The 11,489-nt window shown below is 42.2% G+C and overlaps 1 non-coding gene across 1 annotated transcript; it reads left to right on the plus strand.

The window, feature by feature from the left end:
- The first annotated feature begins 274 nt into the window (after positions 1-274).
- LOC142425069 (U6 spliceosomal RNA) lies at positions 275-381 on the plus strand. The gene has a single exon (XR_012779445.1). It is a non-coding gene; the product is annotated as a U6 spliceosomal RNA (small nuclear RNA).
- Positions 382-11,489: the final 11,108 nt, after the last annotated feature.

Genomic DNA, 11,489 nt, shown 5'->3' on the forward strand with positions numbered 1-11,489 from the left:
CTGATTTGTCCAAATGTCTCATGATTTACCTACATAAGACATTTTAGCAGTTACTATTTGTGAACCTACAGGACTAACTGTTTTTGAGAATGAAGTAGTAATTAGAGAAAAGCCAAAAATGACTTGCCTCTGTCACTAATGATGTTGTAGTTAATGCTGTAGTTCAATGTAGATTTTGCAGAAAATTTGCTGGTATAATTTATATAATCTAAGATATATTAAATATAAACACAACTATATCATGTATTATTTTAGCATTAAAATAATGAACACTGTGCTCGCTTCGGCAGCACATATACTAAAATTGGAAGGATACAGAGAAGATTAGCATGGCCCCTGCGCAAGGATGACACACAAATTCGTGAAGCATTCCATATTTTTAGTCAAAGTCATGTGCATTTGTATGCACATATTGCTATGTCAGCAGGTCCACCTAGACAAGATAGGCTGGGCAAATAATGAGAGAAGAAAACAACAGGACCAATGGTCCTGGAGGGACATGAGAGCGTGGGAGGTAGGGGAAGGGAGGAGGTGTCGCCCAACACAGGGACAAGGGAACAGCGAATGGTTCAAAACCAGAGGAGGGAGGGGAGGGGAGGATTGGTAGTGACCAAGAGCAAGGTAACTGAGAGGAATTACTGAAACCAGAATGAAGGCTAAACATGGTAATGGGTCGGGAGGAAAGCGAAAGGAAATAGAGGAAAGGAGTAGGAGGCAAAGTGCATACAGAGAAGCCTAAATACAGACATGTACATATGTAAATATATTTATGATTATGGGGGCAATAGATTTATATGCATATATTTATAGGTTCAGTAGTAGGGTAGCAGATGGACATTGGGCCTCCTCATGCATAATCCCCCAATACAATAGCACCTCGCCCTGCTAAACAGTCATTGCAGGATACCCATCTTCCCGACATGATCACTGAAGACAGACGTGTGTGTAAGCAAATGTGGTGAAGAAAGCTGATGGTGCCCAGCTATCAAAAAGATATAGCATCTGGGGTCTTAAAAGCTTGAAGGCAAATAAGCGGCCATCTAGCTCAGAAGCAACAAAGCCCACAGAGAAGAAGCACATGGCCTAAGCGAATACAAGGTGTTGAATGGACCATGTAGCAGACACCAAGGAACAAAAACAATCATTGTGTGATCACCTTCCTCACATAATCGCTGAAGACGAAAGTGTGCATAAGCAAGTATGGTGAAGAAGGCTGATGGTGCCTGGCTACTGAGAGCTATAGCGTCTGGGGACTTAAAGGCTTGAAAGCAAACAAGCGGCCATCTAGCCCAGAAGGAACCGAGCCCACACGGAAGCAGCACACCAACATAGGTGACCATGAAGGACAGAGGAGACCAGGTCTCCAACAACAAAGGTGGGGTGGTGGTGAGAATCACATCACCGTGAAAGAGGGGGAGTGCATGATGGGGACCCAATGCCCATCTGTAGACAGCTGGACACCCCTTCCAGAGGGGTAGTGAGGAGGAGATGGGCCACTCAGGGTTCAGTGTAGCAACAATGAAACTCAAAACCTTCCTCTAGTTCCTGAACGCTTCCTCCCCTCCCAATCATCATGACCCCAATTCTACCTTGCCTTGCAGACCTGGTTATACCAGAGGATGTACAGCGGTGCGGTGCAGTGGGGATCTGGAGGCACAGGGAATCTAGGACAGACAAACCCCTCAACACCAGCGGTGGGAGTGGCGACACCAGGAGGGAAGGGGGTGTAGAAAGGGAGAACCGATCTCGGAGATCTATGTGTAACCTCCTCTCTGGGAGATTGTCAAGGGGGAGGCGGGTGAGGGGAGACGCCGGGGAGTGTAAGATAAGATATAATAATTATTTATAAACTATCAAGGGACCAGGTGTGGGATCGGGGAGGGAGGGGAATGGGGGTAAAAAGGGAAACCGAGCTGATTCCAGGAACCCAAGTGGAAGGTGAATTATGAGAATGACGAGTGCAACGAATGTATAAGGGTGCTTTGCTCAATTGATGTATGTACAGACTGTGATAAGAACCTTATGAGCCCCAATAAAAAGATTTAAAAAAATAATGAACACTAAGGTTATGAACATTGCTAAGGACCCGGTGTGGTCTGATTGGAGAGGATGTGCATCTAGTGACATCACTCTTCCTCAAGAGGTTTGGAGCTGTGTGGGGTATTTTGGGTTGCTACACTCACTGGGAAGTGTGTCTGCATTTCAAGCTTTATGTTTATTTTTTTAGTGATTATCATGAGCTAGTAGGTAACACTTAAATATAATATGATGCATACTTTAAAATCAACAAATGCATAAAGATTGGAATCATATAGTGGATCTAACTGAAAGTGAAAAGATTGGTTTAGGTTCCAAAACATAAAAGTAAACCAACCTACAATTGTCAGGTTACGTCTGACTCACAGCAACCATGCCAATCAGAGAGGCTGGGTCTGCCTGCTCCATGCAGTTTCCTAGACTGTCAACGATGCCTTGTCTTTCTCCTGGATCAGTCAGTAGATCTGCATCGTGAACTTTGGGGTTAGTCGCTCAATGCTTACCCCACTGCGCCACACAGCACCTGGTAGGTACCGAGCTAAATAGGCGTACATGCACAGATCTAGAGGTTTAGTAGTTACAATATTAATTTTTGGTGTGCTCGGGGAGAGAATTCAATCTACAACAGCTCCATAGTGACAAATGTGTCGCATGGAACTTGAATTTAAAAACAGACCTGGCCTGCAGGGCTGACCCCAATCCCAACCATGGACTCCCTCTCCTCCCTGACCCCAAGAAGAATGCACTTCAGAGGACGGCACTGGGGCTACAGCTTGGGGAGAGGGGCGCGTGTGATCAGAGCACACGGAGAAATGCAAAGGGATGGAGAGGGAGGAGAGGACATCATGCCCACCAAGCTCTGAGGACGATATTCCTGCTCAGCGCAGACAACGCACAGGGAGGACAGTAGGGCATCCCGTACTGAAACCATGGCACTGTGGGGGACAGCACTGGAGACACAGGGCGGGAATAGTGCACGGTCTTGCCCCATCACGCTGGTGCGAGTCACTGAGGGCATGCGGCAGAGCAGCAGGGGGAGCAGACTTGTGAAACCCCCGGGGGAATACCGAAATTGACTTTGGAGACAATCTGTGGCACCCCATCAGACTTGACTGGAAAATACTCAGAAAGGCCAACGAACAGACCTTGTACTATTTATAGGCTCTTCCATTTTTGTCAGTAGCATTCTTTTTGTTATTGTTCCTGTTTTTTGTTTTGTTTTTTGCTTGTTATTGTTTTGTTGGTCTTGACTTCCTTTGTTGTTTTATTTGTCTTTGCCTATTTTTGCATTTATTAATGTTTCTGCATGCCTATCAGATAAAATAGGCAGGATTAATAATTCTGAGATGGAAACAGTGGGACCAATGGTTCTAGGGGAAAACGAGAGAAGGGAAGGTGGCAGAAAGGAAGGTGGGGGTGGGGTGGGGAAACAACCCAGGGACAAAGGAACAACAAGTGAACTAAAATCAATGGAGAGAAGGGTATAGGATGTCTAGTGGGGCTTAATTAGGGCAACTCAGCAGCAAGGAATTACTAAACCTGAATGAAGGTCAAACATGATGGTGGGACAAGAGGAAAGTAAAATGAAATAGAAGAAAGAACCAGGAGGCAAAGAACATTTATGGAGCTATAAATGCAGACATATGCATATGTAAATATATATATATATATATAACAAGAGGGAAATAGAACTATGTATTCATATCTATATGTTAAGAATTAAGGTTGCAGATGGATATTGGGCCTCGACTCAAGTACTCCCTGAATACAAGAACACTTTCTTCTAACAATCTGGGATTCTATGATGTTTACCTTTCCAACACGATTGCTGAAGACAAAATGGGTGCATAAGCAAATGTGGTGAAGAAAGCTGATGGTGCCCAGATATTAAAATATATAGCACCTGGGGTCTAAAACGCTTGAATTTAAACAAGTGACTATCTAGCTGAGAAGCAACAACACCCACATGGAAGAAGCACACCAACCTGTGGGATCACGAGGCATCCATGGAATCAGGTGTCAGGCACCGAAGATCCAGAACCAAACTATAACCAATGTGAATTGGGTTGGGGGGCACCATGGAGTGGAGACCCAATGCCCATTTGTAGACAATTGGACAGCCCCTCACAGAGAGGTCACAGGGAAGAAATGAACCAGTCACGGTGCAATATAGCACTGATGAAACACACAACTTTCCTCTAGCTTTTTGGTGCTTCCTTCCCCCCACTATCATGGCCTCAATTCTACATTACCAATTGGATTACACCAGAACATGCACACTGCTACAGATAAGAGCCCACAACACAGGGAATCCAGGATTGATAAACCCCTCAGGGTTAACAATTAGAGTAGAGATACCAGGAGGATTAGTGGAGGGTGGGGGGAGCAAGGGGAAATCGATCACAAGGATCAACCTATACTCCACTCCCAGGGGACAAACAATGGAAAAGTGGGTGAAGGGCGACAGAGGACCATATAAGATATGAAAATAACAATCCATAATTTATCAAGGGTTCCTGAGGGAGGGCAGGTGAAGGAGGGAGGGGGAAGAAATGGAGAGCTGATATTGGGCTCGAGTGGGACAAGAATGCTTTTAAAATGATGATGGCAGCATATGTGCAAATGTGCTGGACACACTGGATGAATATATGGATTATGATGAGATGTAAGAGCCCCCAATTAAAGTTTTTCTTTAAAAAAAGAACCGAGAGGGGTGTGAGTAAAAGAGTAGTAGAGAAGAGAGACTGCAGCCTCTCCCCATGTAACATGTCCTTTACGATGTCAATACTGACACAGTGTATGTATGTATTGTGATTAGAGCTGTATGAGCCCCCAGTAAAATGATGAAAACACAAAACCAAGCAGACCTGACTTCCAAAGCAAAAAAAGGGAAAAGGTTCTCAGAATGGTTATGAAGAAAGGTTAGCAGGACCTAGAGTGACTTTCAAGCTTAGTCTTCGGCAATGACTTGTAGCAGTTAGATGCATTACCACCAGAGATGTCTGTTCTCATCAGTTGAACTTGTGAATAACATACATTATATCAAAGCAAGGAATTAAGGTTGCAGATGGAATACGAGATGCAGATTACTAATCAGGTAAAATAAGATTAGCTTGTATTGCCCAGGCAGGTCTAAGACAATCATAAAAGCCTTCTAATATGGAAGAGGGAACTCTAAGAGGTCAGGGTCATGGGATGTGAGAAGGACATGATTAGCAGTTGATGACTCTGAGCATGGCAGAAGAGTGAGGTCAAGAATGTGGGCAGCCACACGAAGCTGGACACCCAAGAAACCATTCTCTTATACAAGTGCCTGGAGGAACACAGACCATTGTCACCTTCTTGGTCCAGTGCGGCAGTACATTTCTGAGCCACAGAACTGTTCGGTAATGACATTGTGTGGTGGTGTTTCAGTCAGGAAGTTTGTGGTAATTTGTTATTACAGCTATAGGAAACTGATGATCCTTTTCTCTCCCTCTTCCTCCTCCTCCTCTTCCTTTCCTCTCGGCTTTCCTCCCTTCTCTCTCCCCTCTGTGTTTGTTCACACACACCCACACACCCACACCCACACACCCACACACCAGCTTCTGCCCTGATGTCATTCTATGGTACCCTGGAATTTGATCCTCCTGACTCTCAGCTATTACACCGCCCACCTTTAGCTCACACTGATTTTTGGCTCTATCTACCCCGGTCACTAGTTACCCTAGCATGCACTGAGATTGGGAATATATAGTGAATTTGTTTAAAGTGTGAGAAATAATGTTTACACTGTTTTTCTAGGAAATCATTAATCAATCTCAGTCTCAATCTTCACATTGTTGTGTATGTGATTTTTCATGGATTCATCAGGCAAATAAGTTATTAAAAATCTGCTTTTTAATCATAATTAATTTGGTTTTAAGCCAACCACTTCTTCAAAATACGAAAACCTGTTTTGGTGCATAGTTTAAGTATCAATCCTTATTTAACCTTAAGGCTAAGGCTTTCTAGAAGCGTTGTTGGGTACTTTTTGAACAGCTAACCACAAGGATAGTGGTTCAAACCCACCAGCCGCCTGAGGGAGAAAGATGAGGTTAGTTGTTCTCATATAGATTTTCAGAGCCTCAGAAACCCTATTCCGAGGAGCTATGTGTCATAATCATCCCAATGTCAGGAAGTTGAGTTTTGTTTTTTTAATTGACTGGATAACTGGGTTTTTTTTTAATTGAACCTAACATTATTTTATGGCTTATAGAGATAGAAAAGAGACCTGGTGGCATGGTGGTTATGCGTTGGGCTGATAACTTCAAGGTCAATAGTTTGAACCCTTAGCCAATCTGGGGGAGAAAGATGAGACTGTCTACTTCTATAAAGAGTTACAGTCTCAGAAACCTGCAGGTGCAGTTATAACCTGTCCTGTAGGGGTCACTCCGAGTCTGAATTGATTTGATGATAGTAAGGTTTTTGCTTATCAACAATAGATTTATAGTCTTGGAAATTCTAGGGCAGTGGTTCTGAAACTTCCTAATGCCACGACCCTCATGTTGTAGTGACCCCCAACCATAAAATTATTTTTGCTGCCTCTTCAAACGGTGACTTTGCTACTGTTATGAGTCGGGTGACCCCTGTGAAAGGGTCGTTCAGTCCCCAAAGGGGCTGCAGCCCATGGGTTGAGAAGCACTGCCCTGGGGAGTGTTACTACTTTGTTTTACAGCGTTTCTATGGTTGGGAGTCAACTTAATGGTACATAGTTGGCAATAAATGGCAATGGGTGCATAATTCTTGGGATTTTGTACATAAATCTGGTCCTTGGCTAATTTAGAAAAAAAAATCCCAGTACATTCCGTATTAGACAAACAGCAGTGCTTAGATTCTAGACTTCTTAAGACTGAACTCTATGAATTGGTTGAAAATTCTGTGTATGTAGAACAAGATAAGGAAAAACGCTGAGGAATTTAGGTGATGATCACGGTTCTGATATAGTGAATTATTTAGCATCACTCACAGCCAGCTGCGCTCGCTCGTGCTTTATGGCTCTTTTGTGATTTATCATTTCTAAAATATTTTTCTCTTAATCTGCATGGTTCCATAAAATTCCCTATAGTTTCCTTGATAAGAAACAGCCTTAGGGGAATGAAATAGCCGATGTGTAATTTCACCATCAGTAAAGGGAAGATCAGAGCCCTTGGCCCACACTCGTTTCCTTCACAAGGACTTACACAATGCAGTTTGTATTTAGAACTCCCAGTGAAAATGTACATTTCTGGTGCTACAGAGTATTCTCTTATCTTGATTTTTCCATGACCAGGCCATCTGTTTGCCTTCTTCAGCACACACTCTAAGCCGAATCCCAAAGGAACCCATCACTTGGCATTTGCTGTGAGATGTCGGAAGCTTAGGATTTTCTCTCCTTTTGTAGTGCCATACACAACCGCGGCACTTTGATTTATTGATTTAGAATTATTTAAGTTGGTATCTGTCAGGAATTCTGATTTTCCCCACCACCTCTTGTCTCACTAGAGCAGCGGTTCTCAACCTGTGGTTCACAGCCCCCTTGGGGGTCAAATGATCCTTTCACAGGGGTCGCCTGATTCATAACATAAATTTATAGTTATGAAGTAGCAATGAAAATAATTTTATGGTTGGTGGGGGTCACCATAATATGAGGAACTGTATTAAAGGGGCACAGCATTAGGAAAGCTGAGAATCTCTGCTCTAGAGTTCAGACCTTTACGAAAGCATTCTTTATGCTTGCTTTTGCTTCCTCTCTCCTTAACGTTATGAAGGACTGGAGCCAAGTGGATGAAGTTGTTCTCACTCGCTTTCTTTAGGAAAATCATCATCATAGAGTTTGCGCTGCTTTATGTCCAACTGAGAACATCAGCCAAGTAAAAGAGCACTCAGTATTGTTTACATCCTTCCCTACAGTTTATTGGGAAGGGTTAGCATATGGATTAGTGTGCTCCTTTCTAACGTCTGCTACTCTAGTACCCACCTCCACAGCTGTCTTTATATTTGCGTCTTAATATTTCACTCCCCTGAAAATCTCTTCTTCAGTAGCCCCAGTTTTCCAAAGAGCCATCTAACTTCCAGAATTTCTCCCATCCCCTTATTATTGTTACTGTCATAGCTCCAATTTGTTCACGACTGCTTCAGTCCTGGATCCTAGATAATCCCTCTCAGGCTTTGACTGCAGCCATAGCAACTGTGAGGCAAGCAGACTCGGAGAATGGACTTGCACAGTGGAGTTGGCTCTTTGGTTGCCCTTTAAGGCCTTAACTCCAATAAGTGAAGAAGCCTCCAGGAGCCTCCCGGAAAATGAGCCTGTTGGAGCAGATAAGAACCTCCCCAGCTGGGGGCCCGGCCGAGGCCAGATGGCCAGCCACCCATCACTAGAATGAGCCACCCTAGACGACCCAGCTTCTTGAACACCAGAAGGAAAGAGCACACATTTATTGTTTCCAGCCACCAAATAGTAGAGTGGTGTGATGCACAGCAAGAGGTAGCTGATAAACACCCCTAATCACCTCTTAGCCTCTAAATTATTCATTTGCATCTTTGCTTCCTTTCCATTTATCAGCTCTTATCATTTGTTTCTTAGACTCAATAAAAATTAACAAATGTTTCAGAGTTATGAAAATAGAAATCAAGGTCGTTCGTTTTAGAAAGTCAATATAAATTTCTCCCACCCATTATTTCCTGCAGTGGTAGTGCCAATGGCACATACCCAATCTTAATATTTCTTTTAATATAAGCTCTCTCAGTAGCCTGTGCATCGAAGCTGTTTCTTTTATATTTCTGGGCATGAATAGAATTTCCCACCAAATGGAAGAGAAACAGAGTACAGCATGAAACATAGTTTCTTAAGAGAAAGATAGTTCATATCCTGTTACCCTGGCAACAGTCACGGGGAAGACCGGATTTCCCCACACATCCTGTTGCCTTGAAAACAGGTCATACGGGGGCATGGGAAGGTCCAGTTGCTAGTCTTCTGGGCATCTTGTTTGCAACTACAAAGAAAAAGAAGAAAGTGATGATGCATCCTGTAATTCCACCTACCTATTGCTCAATTATCTGAGCCTCTGCAGAATAACAGCTATCCAGATGGAGGAGATGCTCAGAAAACAGTGACTTCAATTCTTGCCTTCAGAAAGTCTAAAAGGTAAAGTTAAAAACGTTTTGATTAAGTGAACAAAATAAATGAGGGCCACATGAGACAGCAAGAATCATATAAGTAATGAATTATGAAAATGAGACCAATCATGTAAGAATAGTTTAGCATCTACGAGCTTATTTGATGTGTGTATTTCATACCGCTTTAGTAATGCTTAGTTAATTTTTAGGAAATTCGTTTGAGGAAGTCAATCTATGGAAAGAATTACTGCTGACTCTATTGTTGCCTAGTTATCACCATTTGCTGAGAAACAAGGCTAAACCATAAAATGATATCTTATTAAAATCTTTATTAATTTAATTCTATCATTCTGTACAGTTTTCCTTTTATGTTGTTTTTATTTGCTTCATCACTCTTTTTTTTTACCATGTTGAGTTAATAAGAAACAAAATTTTATGTTTTCTCTCCTTTTATTTGATCTTTAAGCAATTGGTTTGATTTTATAAAAGAAATACCCTTTATATTTATTTTTGGCATTATATATTCCTTTGTTTTCATAATTTATGGCTCATATAAATTATGACTATTGAAAACTTATAAACACCATTAGTTCAGCTATAGGTAATCATCAGTTTTCCTGCCATTAAAAAAACCTTGACTCTTGGCTTCAGTAGTAGAGTACTAACTTGGAATATTGCCTTACACACGAAGTCTTATCTCATGAAGAGAAATTATGTCTGCCAGATTCTACTACCAGAAGAGAGGAAAAGGAATTGGAGGGAAGTTTTTGGTTTAACTCTGAGGAAAGAGGAAACTAGGCTGATGAAGAGGAAGCGTCTTCAGGAGAAAGTGTCACATCAAAACTGAAGTTTTGTAAAACCTAGTGGCAAAAATGGAGGGTAGTATTGATGTCACTATGCTCATTGAACAAGTACTCACCATTGGATTAGATTAAATTAGATTAGATTCAGGGCATTAGATTCAGGTATTTTTGTTAATAATGAAATCATTTTATTGGGCGCTTGTACCCCTCTTATCACCATCCACACATACGTCCATTGTGTCAAGCACATTTGTACATTTGTTGCCCTCATCATTCTCAACACATTGGCTTTCTACTTGAGCCCTTGGTATCAGCTCCTCATGTTTTCCCCCTTCCTTCCAGCTCTCCCTTCCCCCTGAACCCTTGATAATTTATAAATTATTATTATTTTGTTATATCTTACACTGTCCAATGTCTCCTTTGACCCACTTCTCCGCTGTCTGTCCCCCAGGGAGGGGGTTATATGTAGATCCTTGTAATCGGTTCCCCCTTTGTACCTCTCCTTCCCTCCACCCTCCCGGTATCACCACTCTCACCACTGGTCCTGAAGGGATCATCACCCCTGGATTCCCTGTGTGTCCAGTTCCCATCTGTACCTGTGTACATCCTCTGCTCGAGCCAGATTTGTAAGGTATTTTAATGGTACTTATGTTTTTCTGTTATTGGCCATTTAATTGTTCTACATTTTAGGTAATTTTTTCTCTCCTTGAGGAAATAAGAGGGAAGAAGTAGCCTCTACCTTCTCATTATTATGTATCCATAGTACCTATCGTATTAAATGGCATATCGTCAGAACTTGAAACTAGTTCCAAATAACAAAAACAGTAGCCAGGAAACATGTGACTACTGTACAATTGGAGGGTACAAGTCAAAGGCAAGTTGTTCAGAAGCAAAGTTAGTTCAGGCTAAAAGGACAGCGAGTTTCATGGAGGCGATTGAAGTAATGGAGAAAGGGAGAATGAAGTATTGGAAGAATCTGACCAGGTGAGATTATTGGTAATAAGACGATGTCACAGATAAACAAGCAGGCCTGATTATCTGGAAATTGGACTCAGGATTGTGGGGAACAAAAAAAGAATGTGACCAAAGTGCCAAAATTCTGCGTGTGGAACAGAGTCAGCATTTGCGAATAGCACCTGTTACTGTAAATTCCTATTGCGGTGCAACTTCATGTAAGACAACGTTTATTTATGCAAATTGCTCCTACAAAGATAGGATTGAAGTAAATGGATAACCACACTTAGGTAACTCTGGCTGGGTGGGTTATAGAGGAGATGTAACACTGAGCAGGAGTCTGAGATTCTAATTGCCTCATTTCTCTTCCACTCAAACTGCTTAGGAAAACTCACATTTATTTTTCACAGTATAGTTGAATAATTAGGATCATGGTTAGCATATCCTCCAGTGATTCATGAATGTCTGGCTTCATACGGCGTTGCAGCCTAGGGAAATCTTGGTGAGTGGAGACTGCTGTGATCCTGTGAATTAATTGCTTGTTGAAATTCGCAAACTTTAATGAGTACGACTGGAAGA

The sequence above is a fragment of the Tenrec ecaudatus genome, chromosome 13, assembly GCF_050624435.1.
Source record: "Tenrec ecaudatus isolate mTenEca1 chromosome 13, mTenEca1.hap1, whole genome shotgun sequence".
Taxonomy (NCBI): Eukaryota; Metazoa; Chordata; class Mammalia; order Afrosoricida; family Tenrecidae; genus Tenrec; species Tenrec ecaudatus.